Below are 13,776 nucleotides of genomic sequence, written 5' to 3' on the forward strand. Positions count from 1 at the left end.
ATTACTCCCAAACTTATAAGGTTATTTCTACCCTTCTTCCTCAAAATTTAACTTCAAAGAAGGGTAAGAGATCAATTAGCTAAAATATTTAGTCTAACCACTTGACTCTCTCTCTCTCATTCTCTCCTCCAATTTCTTCTCCCAACACAAAAAGAGCATTCTATTTCCCCTTTTTATCCAGCAGAAATTACCCTTAAGTCTAATCCTTTCCTATCTTAGTAGTATTTGGTCTTCCCAATGCTGAGGCAAGTCCTAAGATTCAAAGACCAGTCATTGTGGCAGAGAAAAAATATTGTTGAGGGGAAAATCTTATACTATTTCAAAAATTTATCCCACTATCAAGGAAGTACATTTCTTATGATACATTTCATAGCAGCTTATGATATGCTCTGCACATAAAACTCATTAAAATCATGAAAATCCAACACCTTCATTTTCTTATGAGTTAATTAGGAGCCTCAGAGGGAGTGATTTTCCTAAGATTGCTTCATTGATTCTGTATTGTCTATCCACCCCTTTATTGAATTCCAAATTACTAAGAGGAGTATCCAGATATGTCCCTGGGACAGAGACAAAACAATAAGACACAGATAAAAGAAAATATAAATACAAACCGTCTCCCCTCTCCATAAGCTCCTGTCTCTTTTGCTTTTCCCTCTCTACAAGTGACCTTTGTCCCTCAACCTCTGACAACATTTCCCATCAGATTGCCTTCAAGGGCTTCACATATTGTTAATTTTGTCTTGTAATATCATTTCCTTAAACTAGAATACTTTTGTCACACGCTGTATTCTAAAATTTCACATTAATATCCAGGCCCTGCTCAAAATTAAAAGCAGTGCAAAAGTATTTACTGAAGCAGAGATTTTTGCATTTGTTTTCTAATTGTACTCACTTTTCTAACATGATACATTACCACAACAGATTCAGCATAGCCAATTCAAATAAAATAGGAAGTTTCATTATATATTTAATCATATTAATTAAATTGATACTGCCCCGATTAAAATAATATTGTTCTTGAAATATGAGAAATTTCATTTAGAAAACAAATATATCTGATTTTGAGATCACAGAAAGTACTCCAAATGCTTATAAATTGTTTTTTTAATTAATATATCTATAAACAAGAAATTAAGTGGATCTGATTTTACAACAATTACACTAATGAACAAAGCATCTCTACCCTCTTAAACATCCACATGTTTAGGAAATAATTGTTTTGTGAAGGGCTGTGTAGTAATGAAAGATTAAAGAGCACATTAAACATGGTGCCTTATAAGCATACATTTTAATTTCTCTTTTTTTCACTTTGCCACGTTAATATGATAATCACCAGGAGCAGTCACATAAAAAAGCACAGTCTGATAACCAAAGTCAAATCAGGCTAAATCAATCAAATATATCCATAATTTGTTTTTTAAAAAAAAAACCTGATTTATGCTGTCTCATATTTAAAAACATCAGTTAAAAACACCTGCCCAGTTCTTTTTCACCTTTTGCCCTTCTCTTTCCATCATTAGAAATCAAGACCAGTTACCATAATTTTGTGATTGCTCTTCTGAAAGTTGCAGGGGATAAAAGCATTTGACCTACATTTTCCTTTAGGCTCTTCCTTCTGTAACCTGAAAGAAAAAAATCAGAGTTCACAGTGAGAACAATAATCTTTCCTGCACCACCTACATCTTTATTCTCAGGTTCCTGTAATCAACTGTGACAGCATTTGAAGACACTAATCAGTCAGACTCAGATTATTGATCCCAGAAAAAGAGTGCATGAATGACTTCCTTCCCATATCTTCATATCTGTGGGTAGCTCCAAATAGAAAACTCAGTAACATCAATGACTCAAAACCTCCTACGAATCGATGTGCTAAGTCATAATACATAAAAAAATAAAAGATATAATGGATTTGTGTGATACTATTAACATTTATGTTTGGTTTTGAGAGAGGTTCTGGTTCAAAGGATACTGTGTGTACCTGCTCTTTCAAGGAGATCGGGGGGATTTGACTACAAACACTCCCATGTCCTCTTCTGATCACATCCTTTAATATGTCATAGCTTGAGCCTTAGGAGAACCAGTCTTTACAAAGACAATAGGAAATCATGTTTGATTAAGTACACCAAGATTATGCACCCAGATCAGTATAGGATATAAAGAGTTTAGATAATGAGGTTTTGTTGCTTCCATATAAGTGTCCTAATGAGAGTCTCATTTATACCCTCTTGATGCTAAAAGCCCAGTTTAACTTCAAACATCACATTCCCATGAGCAATTAACAACGTGTTATCCTCATGTCTTACCTATCTGTGTAACCCCAGCTGCCAATATAATGCTTGCCACACAGAAATGACATTAAAATACAGGCTGAACTGAACAAAACAAAGGTTGTCTCATATGCTATTGAATTTTGTAGAGTTAAAAATCACAAATACTTTTGTTTTACAAAATGCCATCCAGTCAATGAAATTGTATTTATAAAACTCAATGTAAAAATTTCTTAACTCCTATATCCTCCATAAGGACAGAATGGGTTGGGACTGTTAAGATACTAATACACAGTATCTGAGACTAAAGTCTAAAATAGAAAGATAGGAAACCACATGGAAATTCATAAGGTCCACCATTTTAAATCAATTTATTTTTGGTTCTTTGACATTTTCTCTGCAAAAACTATGTTCCATTTGGTAGGACTGTTAACTATCTTTAGGTCAGAAACTTCATGGTGTTTTTATTTTTTGTTTTTTGTTTTTTTTTTTTTTTAAGATTTTATTTATTTGTTAGAGAGAGAGAGAGTGAGCACAGGCAGAGAGAGTGGCAGGCTAGAGGCAGAAGGAGAAGCAGGCTCCCTGCCGAGCAAGGAGCCCGATGTGGGACTCGATCCCGGGACGCTGGGATCATGACCTGAGCCGAAGGCAGCTGCTTAACCAACTGAGCCACCCAGGCGTCCCTTCATGGTGTTTTTAAAAGAAAGATTATCTGTAAGCATTCCCAGGGCTTGGCTTGCCAAGATGGTTGACCTAATAAAGTTTTGTGAATTATACTCATAGTGTATTCAGCCATATAACTCTGCATCATCAGGGAGGAAAAATAAGTGTTTTCAGAATGGCTTCTTTTAAAAAGTTGGTCTCTTCTGCCTAGCATAGTTTTAGCCAGCACATTTTTGAAATAAAAAGGAGGTTTTAGAATTTCCTTTATTAAGGTCCCTTGGAATTAAGATAGTTTCTCATCTGTCTGGCTTTACATAAATATCAAAGAATAAAGGTAGTATTTCCTTAAAAGTTTTTTCTACCACTATGGTAGACATGAAATTGCACCACCTAGATCCCCTTTCAAGGTCATGTTACCTAGACACAAAGCACAGTTAGCAGATGGCTTCCAACTCTCAGCTCCTTCAGGATCTACTTCAGCTTGATGTGGAATAAGGTAGGCTCTACCCACTCCAAAGCTCCCCACTGGGTTAGCCAAGCCTTGGTGGGCACACTCATCACGATTCCTCCCTCTGTCCAACACACTTCTTACCTCCTTCCTTTCATAAACATTAATCAGCAATAAACTTACACCTTGCATTATCTTAGAATCCACCTCAGAGGAATTTAAACTTGGGCAGTACAAATCAAGACTGTGGCAATAAAATGGACTCGTGGGTTATTTACTACCCTTTTATGTGAGGACTCCATCACTGTTGGGGGGTCAGGGTGGCGGGGAGGGCAGGAGGACACAAATTGCCCTTGACACCAGGTGGAAGTCCAGTTGTTAGTATGAAGTAGGATGGGGCACCTGGGTGGCTCAGTGGGTTAAGCCTCTGCCTTTGGCTCAGGTCATGATCCCAGCGTCTGAAGATCGAGTCCCATATCGAGCTCTCTGCTCAGCAGGGAGCCTGCTTCCCCCCTCTCTCTCTGTCTGTCTCTCTGCCTACTTGTGATCTCTCTCTCTGTCAAGTAAATAAATCAAATCTTTAAAAAAAATGAAGTAGGATGGTACACTGGTTGAAGGGGACACAATAATGAGTTTGAGTATTGGATGATTATTTCTAAAGGTCACTGATGCATTACAGAAGTATAAAGAAGAGCTGAAGATGAGTAACAGGCAATTGAAAAATAAGTGTATAAGCCAGATGATTTACCTGGTTTCATTCAAAAGTTCTCATCTTGGGCATCTGGGTGGCTCAGTTGGTCTAGTGACTGCCTTTGGCTTGGATCATGATCCTGGAGTCCTGGGATCGAGTCCTGCATCGAGCTCCCTGCTTGGCGGGGAGTCTGCTTCTCCCTCTGACCCTCCCTCTTCTCATGCTCGTTCTCTCTCTCTCAAATATATAAATAAAATAAAATTTTCTTCAAAAGCTCTCATCTTCTATAGCAGAAGGGCAGAGGAAGTTGAGGAGCAGGCCCATGATTTAATTGTCTGAGTGACTTAACTGCAAAGAGAATTAAATGCCAGCTCAAAGCCAGTCTCTTATGCCAGACTCAGGGCCTTAGCCAGGAAAATTTGAGACTCTGCCATCTAACTAGGTGCCCCAGATGGGAAGGTGATATTTGCCATCCTGCTCTCAAACTTCTGAGCCTGAAGAAGTATCCTGTCTCATTGTACATGACCCTCCATAGACAGAGACACACAAAAACAATATCTCCTACTCCCATGATGGAAGAAAATGCTGAGGCTTCTATCTTACAGGTAATAGGTCACCTCAGAATTTGTTCTCACCTCTTGTCCTTGCCACTATGCCAATAACTGGGATTAAGTTATAATGTAATCTTCCTAGAGCATTGCTAGCTCTGATATGAAGAATGGAGATAATATCTTAAGGTAGTTGTAAGACCGAGCTAGCACATAATGGCAGGAGCCAAGAGAGTAAAGACTTGGCCAGATTCTGAAGGTGCTTGATAAAAGTAACTAGAATATATAATTGGATAAGAAATAATTTGAGAGTGCCCTCACATGGCACCAGACTTAACTCGCAAAGAGTAGGTGCTGTAAACTTGCTACTGGGATGATACTTAGAAACTTATAAACAGTGGTACCTGCATTGTAGGAAGAAGAAAGGATAGAATTGTCATGGTAAATGGTGACGGAAGGAATAAAAGGTTTAGGGAAGTGGGCATTGGGGAATGAGTGCCCTAAACATCCTTCAGATGATTATATTCCACAGCAAAGCCCAGAAGGACACACCACCTACTCAGGCCATAAGGAATGCAATGGTGAGTGGAGTGGAAGCATCACTATAAACTTTAGTGGGGTTTCTTCTCTGGGCCAGTTGGTGGTGGTGGAAGAGGCTATTAGAGAGTTTGTCTCACTGATACCAATGAAAATTCTAGAACCCTGAAAAAGTAGAGGCCAAATCGTGTTGTGTAAGCACCAGAAGGCCACTAGTAAAGTCCCACACTGATACTCTAAAGAGTGGATAATAATCCTATAAAGAGTGAAAAGCCCAACAATATCTACACAACTTTTAAAGACCTGGTAGTCAGATACATACTGGATTATCATTACATTTTTCATATCCTACCATTGAAAAAAAGGAACAGTTCATTTTTGCAGATTCTGGTAGCAGCATATTCCACACCTAATACTTCTCAGGCCCATTTACTAACTACAGTGAAAAGCTTCCAGCTTTGAAAGGATTGCAGAACAGTAGAGGGCTCTGTAGCCGATCCAAGTTACAGTGTAAGAAAGCCTCAAGCCCCACGATTTTGCAGACTGTGTAGTGTTGAAGAGATCATGGTTAGGAGAAATGCAGTGTGCTATTTGTGGCAAACCCCAGTGGGAAAATCACAACTCAGGAGCCTGTGTTTCTGGAGCAAGGCCATGTCATTCACCAGAGAAAAATCGTATAATTTCTGAAAAACCCCAAGCGTTCTGGAGCAAGATCATGGTAAATAAAGCAGAAACAGTTATACACATTAAAAAACAAACAAACAAACAAAACCTTGTGGAATTCCTGTGATCTAATAGAGACAGAATACTCAGCCATGGACATTAAGTTACCATGTATCTGGAACTGCCCATTCAGAGCTAGATCTGTCAGCCAACAAAACACAAGTTTAGGTAGGCCCAGCAACAATTTAATGTATCTCAAATTGACCATAAGAAGGACCACAGGGCAAAAGAAAGCTGCTTAGATAGGAAACCCAGACCACAGTGGTACGCATTGCTATTGCACTAGAGTCTACCCCTAAGCTTAGAACTATGGTCATATCAGGTTTCCCATACGACCTGCTAAAGGAGAACAACAAAGCTCAAACTTCGATTATGAGTATGTTGGCCAGTATATGAGTCCAAACCCAAGCTGAATATTAGCTGCATTATAACCTCACTTAGGGATGGCCTTGCAAGACTGCAATGAGGAAAAAGCCTTCCAATGAGCAAAGTTTTGGGCAGTGCCACTGGTCATCTTCTTTGTGTTGAAAATAAATGACCCGAATTAGAATATATAAGGACTATGGGATAATAGTAAATACCTGGACAGCTGATTAGCATCCAGAAAGGGGGAAAATGCAAGATTAAGGATGGATGGATTTTGTGTAGACGAATGCAATTGAATACAGGGGACTGGGCATGAAGCATGAAGATCTTTGTATCACTTACCGACACCACCAGAAAATATTCACCATTGAAAACCTAAGCACTTGACATGGTCAGTGATTTCTGTCAACAGCAACCTCAAAGTATATATGATGGGCATATAAATGAAGCAGCCATGGTGGCACATATAGAAATTCCATTCAGGCCATTATAACTAAATACTGTAGGTTGGGTGATTACAAATAGAAATTTATTGCTCACTGCTCTAGAGCCTGGAAGTCTGAGCTCAGGGTGCCGACACAGACAACTGAGAGCTCTCTTTTAGGTCACAGAGTTCTCATTGTGTTTTCACAGGGCAAGCTAACTTTCTGGAGCCTTTTTTATAAGGGCACTAATCCTATTCATGAGATCTCCACCCTCATTATATAACCATCTTCAAAAGACTCCATCTCCTAATACTCTCACATTGGGTTTTAAATTTTTAACATATGGATTTTGAAGGGACATAAACATTCCAAAGGTATGCACAGAGTCAAAAATATGGGCTTCCATTTATCAAGGCTTATCTAGCTATTGTCACACCCTAATGGTCAACATACTGGAAATGCAAAACAACTCTCAGCTTCCACTATGTCACTATTTTTCAAGGACACCTACTGGGCTCTTTCTATACTAGAAGATCCAGACATTTGCTCCCAAAGGATTAGACACATATTGGATTTTACTTATTTGTCCCAGAACTTAGTATAACTGTGTAAGGTCTTACAAAGTGCTTGTGTATTGACATGGAATCCCACAGTATCTCATCAGATCAAGGAAACATATTACATCAAACAAGGTATGAAAGTAGGCTCACAACCCAATGATCCATGGATGTATCACTTACTCCACTACCCAGAAGCTACTGGCCTGACAGAGCATTGGAATAGCTGTGAAGGTACACATGCTATACCAGCTTAGAGATACTAGTCTGTAAGGACAGAATACCTTCCTCCACATGCACTGAAAGAAAGAACTATGTAGGAGCACTTGGGTGGCTCAGTGGGTTAAAGACTCTGCCTTTGGCTCAGGTCATGATCTTAGGGTCCTGGGATCGAGCCCTGCATCAGGCTCTCTGCTCAACAGGGAGCCTGCTTCTCTCTCTCTCTGCCTGTCTCTCTGCCTCTTGTGATCTCTCTCTCTGTCAAATAAATAAATAAAATCTTAAAAAACAAAACAAACAAAAAAAACCTATGTATGGCACAGTGTCACCAAACAGAGTAAATATATAAATCCAGAAGGGGCGTCTGGGTGGCTCAGTGGATTAAAGCCTCTGCCTTTGGCTCAGGTCATGATCTTGTTGGGATCCTGGGATTGAGCCCCGTATCAGGCTGTCTGCTGAGCAGGGAGCCTGCTTCCTCCCCTCTCTCTGCCTTCCTCTCTGCCTGCTTGTGATCTCTGTCTGTCAAATAAATAAATTAAAACTTTAAAATATATATATATATAGTCCAGAAATCAAGTGATAGAGGTAAGAGTGGTCTCACTTACCTTGTCTCCTAATAACTCCCTGGTGGATTTCATGCTCTCTTTAACTGGAATTTGCACTCTGAAGTGTTAAAGATCCTGCACTACAAAGGGGAGTACACTTTCACCAGCAAATACAGCAAGAGCCCCATTGATTATAAACCAGGTGCTTTGATTCTGTCAATACATGTTTCTATCCCAGTGTGAAAATGAGCGTACATATTGAACTCTGTTTCCAAGGAGTATGGCAGATACAGGGATGAACTACCCAAACTCCTTTTGTTTTCTGCACCCCCACCCCTCAAATTTCCTTTCAAGGAAAGGCTTGCTGTCCAACTGTAGGGAGGCAGTCAGTAGACAGACTCCAGCTCTTATCTCCTATAAGGTCTGTCTCTACTACACAGGAGCCATTTGAGGTCACACTATTTTCATGAGTGGCCCTTTGGTGAGTAAGCTAGGTGAATATATAAAGACCCAGAAGTTCTGACTCAGTGTAGGACAACTCTGACACACTGCTCAGATCTCTCCACCAGTTTGGCCAGGGCTTTGTCAGGTCTGGTTCACAATTCAACTGCTCCCTTTGTCCATTTTTTCTTTCTCCCCTTTCTGCCACAGGCAATGATAACCTAATACATACCTGGCACCCTAAACTATCTCAGCTTCTGCTTACCAAGATTCAGTCTTCAAAATTCTCAACCCAAATCCCCCATTTCTGATTATTAATATTTTCATTCTTTCATTTCTTAACTCAGCATTTCCTAAAATATCTTCCTAGGAAACAACATCTTGTCAAGATATTAACTTTTATTCTATTATAGTAAAAATCCATGATCAAATGCCAGGGAATGCTAAATTAAATGTTTTCTTACTGCTTGACCAGACTGTTTAACCTACAAAGGAACTTGCCACAAAAAAATATTTTCTATCTTATGAATCCTAAAGACATCAATCTCCTACCCATTGTCAGCAATAAAATCTCTGGAAAATAAGTAGTCATGTGGTGACCTTTTTCATATATTTTTCCAGGAGCAGAAATAAGACTTTATAAGTACCATAAATCATCAAACTTAAAATTAAAAACCCCATTTGTAACAAGAGTTATAAGGCTACTTTATGGCAGCTGTGATTCTTACCTTTTGGAAATGAACAGAGAATCAATGAGCAAAAAGGATGCTTGAAGGATACTTAAATGTTTAGTTTTTAATGATTTTTAATCTCATCTATCTTCATTAATATTGTTAGATAATTTCTTTTAAAAAATGTTTGAGATATTCAATCAAATCTAATTTAATCAAAGCTTTTAAAATCATATCTTATTTGAGAACATGAGTAACAATAATTTTTTAGTGGAAGATTACCACTTTGCATACACCCTTTAAAAATTATGGAGAATAGATAATTCATGTATATTATTTTTTTGCTTAAGTGAAACTCATCTTTCCTTTAGCTTTGAAAGAACTTATGGGTAAAAATTTTAGCTTAATAAAACGTGGCTCTTTATATACACTTTTCTACCAAAAGTCTTTGGTTGACTAAATGGTTAGTCTAAACCAATCACATTCACCTTACCACTCTGCATTTAGAAAATTACATGCAGCCAAATGCGGGATGATGAGATGTGAGAGAAGTTTTCTGTGAAACTTCTTTTTTTTTTTTTTAAAGATTTTATTTACTTATTTGACAGATTATTTACTTATTAGGCAGAGAGTCAGACAGAGACACAAAGAAGGGGAAGCAGACTCCCTGCTGAGCAGAGAGCCCAATGTGGGGCTGGATCCCGAAGGCAAAGCCTTAACCCTCTGAACCATCCAGACAATCTTCTGTAAACCTTCTGTGAAATAGGTTCTTGCTGCTTAGCAGTCACAAGAAAAGATGACCACTTTCTTCCAGTGGACAGTTCCAACTCCATATACAATCCCTGGAAGTTCTAGAATTGTCTTTCTACTAACTAGCATGAGTATAAAGTCAAGACATGGTGGATAGAGTCAAAAGGAGCTGAGGCAGTCCCCACATATCATTTCTTGAATTCCATCTTGCCTCTAGACTTCCTCTTATGTGAGAGAAAACTTAAGATTGTTTTCATGTTTACAGGAAGTGTACAGCATCCTTACTTATAAGAGGTTTCTAATTCCTCTACAAAAAACTTTAATAACCAAAAACCAGTTAATTTCCATTATAAAAATGATATATTCTGTTATAAAGGATAGAATTACTGAACTATGAAATAAACATGCTACATAAATTAATGGTTAAAAAGTACAGCTTTCGCAAGAAGTAACCAACTTGAAAAAGTGAACTTTTGTTTTCTTCCCCTTACCAAAAAAAGAGATGATAGATGACAGATGAAGAAAATAAATTTAGGATATTTATAATTTTAAGAAGTCCTTGGTAAGATCCTAAAGTGTGTTATTGTTTTGTAGTATATATACGCTTTGTTTTGTTTTGTTTTTTTTAGGAGTTAAGGTATGACTGGCCCAGCTTCTGGGCTGTTTTCTTGACGAATTGTAGATGATTGGAACCTGGTGATCGTTTGTAAATTACATAATTTACATGTATGTGAATTATGTAATTTACATGTGTATGATTTACAATGTAAATTATATATTTAAGTATATATAATACAATTCTCCAAATGTAAGAATGTGGCTTAACATAGCCCTAAAATTCATTTAAGCTAGCCTCTTTATAGTGGATCTGAACAAAGAGTGTGGATGTCGAAGTCTTCAATTAGTAGATGACTATATCTTCTTTGAGTAGTGAAATGTCAGATTGACTGGTGAAAGTTCTCAACAGACTTTATGGGTAGCCAGAAGCATTAGAGCCAAAATAGTTCAAGGTAATGCATTAATATAGGGTAATCCAAAATTTACTGAGGAGAAAATAGCTTTGATTTATCCCCACTAAAAATACAGGACATAGATTCTATTGTTATGATTTGGCAATGCTCCTTGAAGAGTGGGTAGACTGCAGAACCACAAAAATCCCTGAGTCTGATATGAATCTAAAAGCCTACAGCCTACAGGGAGGGGGAAAAAAAAATACTGCAATCACTTCAGCAGTCCTACAACTGCAATTAGTTTTGTAAAGGAGCCAATGAGACCTTCAAAATAACCATCTCCCAAATCATCATGATGTCCACAGGTGCCTTGGAGATAATTCAACACACCCAGCTGTTGTGGTAAGACAAGAATGTTCTCTGTGAGTCTGTATGCTTCAAACACACTTGGAGGTGGGCCTGTGGCATCTCTAGGCTATCAGAACATGCTGTGTTACCATTAATAAAGAAGACTTTGTAGCTAAATCAACAGATCCATTCAATAAGCAATTCTTTGAGGGGCTCCTGTTCTAAACCCATGCTCTCCAATAAGTTTTAGTTGCATCCCACCTAGAGGGATGTGTGTGCATGTGTATATGTGTGTGTTCATGTGTAACCACATGAATGGTAACCACATTCAAAGCCAAGAAAGATCCAGCAGAAAGTGTGCAGAGCCATAATGGAGAAATTCTCCATGCCTTCATCAGCCAGTACTTATTGGCCACCCATGTGCAAGACTACACTGTGCAAAAGTAGAGCAGGGCACACTACCATATTTCTTACCTGGTATATACCATCTAAAATGGGGTCCCTTAAAAGTAAACACCCTCGGGCGCCTGGGTGGCTCAGTGGGTTAAAGCCTCTGCCTTCGGCTCAGGTCATGATCCCAGGGTCCTGGGATCGAGCCCCACATCAGGCTCTCTGCCTGGCGGGGAGCCTGCTTCCTCCTCTCCCTCTCTGCCTGCCTCTCTGCCTACGTGTGATCTCTGTCTGTCAAATAAATAAATAAAATATTTAAAAAAAAAAAAAAGTAAACACCCTCAACTTTGTATCCCTTGTCCCTAGCATGCAGAGGTACTTTACAGATGCATAACTTAATGAGGGGTTTCCTTTGTTTTCTGTGGGATACAGATCATTTGAGAAGGAAATATATATATATATTATAAGGTTATTATATGTCCAGTATATGTCTAGCCATCCACTTACTAATAAATATCCTTATTGTTCTCCTGCATTGATGTAATTTCATATTCTTTCCTCACTCTTCATTTCTGAGTATGGTGACAGACACACAGAGCAAGTATGCTGCAAAATTTCAAAGGCAGACTGGGTTAGTGAGACACAGAAATAGCTGACCTAGGCCCTGAAGGAAAGGTAGTATCTTGACAGAGGATGTGGGGGCAGAGGCCATTAGGTCTCTGTGAAGGTGTCAGCTGATATGGTAGTGGAGAATTCTGGAAAATTCATGAAGAACCAGCTGTAGACTTTAGCAGAAATTATTAGACCTGAAGAAACATCTGGGTGAAGATTTCTGTCACTGGATATTTCTGCACTAATTTGTTATTCATTTTTGTGAACAACCTAATAAAATACATATTCATATTCCAGCTTAAAAGAGTACAGGGAATAAAAATATATATTCTATTTTTCTCCAAATTAGAATTCCCTTGCACTTAAAATACCATATTAAATTCAGATAATTAAATCTCTGAAGTGACTGACACTTATTATTCGAGTATTTTTTGCCATATTAAGTAAAATCTTATCTACTAACAACTGTCAGCCACTACTTCTTGTTCTGTCCTCTGAATGTACATTGAAAAAACCTTGGCAATTTTCTACATGACAACTCTTCAACTTTTTGAAAATATTTTTCACATTTATCCTTGATCTATTTCTAAGCCTAAACATACACAATAACTTTATTATCTTATTTGCTTTTTTTGGACAAATTTTATTTTCATAGGATTCTTCTTAAACTATAAAGAGAATTAAAGGTAATATGGAGAATTTTTCAGGTTGATAATTATTATTTCTTTTTTTTAAGCTTTTATTTATTTATTTGACAGACAGAGATCATAAGTAGGCAGAGAGGCAGGTGGAGAGAGAGGAGGAAGCAGGCTTCCTGCTGAGCAGAGAGCCCGATGGAGGGCTCGATCCCAGGACACTGGGATCATAACCTGAGCTCAAGGCAGAGGCTTTAACACACTGAGCCACCCAGGCACCCCAGATAATTATTATTTCTAATAATTAAAGAGGTTATTATCTCTCAGTATCAGAACAGTATATTTTTAATTCTGTTTTAAATTGTGGCATTGCTGGTTATATACTTATGTGGAAAGCATTTGGAAAGGATTTGGAAATGTTATGGTCTACAATACATATTTGGTTAGAACAAAAATATACAAATTCACTTAACACATAAATGTAGTACTAAACTGCAAGGTGATTAAATATATTTACAACAATATGATCATCAAAAGAAGATTAGACCATGCAATGCAGGTCTGACTGTGAAAGAGAGAGGCCAAATAAATAGGAAAATCTTTTAATGGTTGTGTAGTTCTAAGAAAGTTTTGTCCAGGTAAATGAAGAATCTGTCAGAGGAGTTCTTCATCTAATGGGACTTGCCCTAGTAGCCGTCACACTGTTTCAGTGACTCCTCAGAGTGGACTGGTTTATACAAGGTAATGGAATCACTGTTGCAGCTATGGTCATCAGTCAATTACAATCCCCTAAATAGGAGATCTGAAAGGGATATTTTCATGGTCACCATGCCAAGTCATGTGGACTTTGAGTATGTATGTGATGTTTGCTTTACAATTTAAATAAATATATTGGCATTTTTGGTGAAGATTTTATTTATTTATTTGAGATAGAGGTGGAGAGAGCACACACACTGGGCTGAGAGGAGAGGGAGAAGCAGGCTCCCC

Source organism: Mustela lutreola, chromosome 12 (assembly GCF_030435805.1).
Source record: "Mustela lutreola isolate mMusLut2 chromosome 12, mMusLut2.pri, whole genome shotgun sequence".
Taxonomy (NCBI): domain Eukaryota; kingdom Metazoa; phylum Chordata; class Mammalia; order Carnivora; family Mustelidae; genus Mustela; species Mustela lutreola.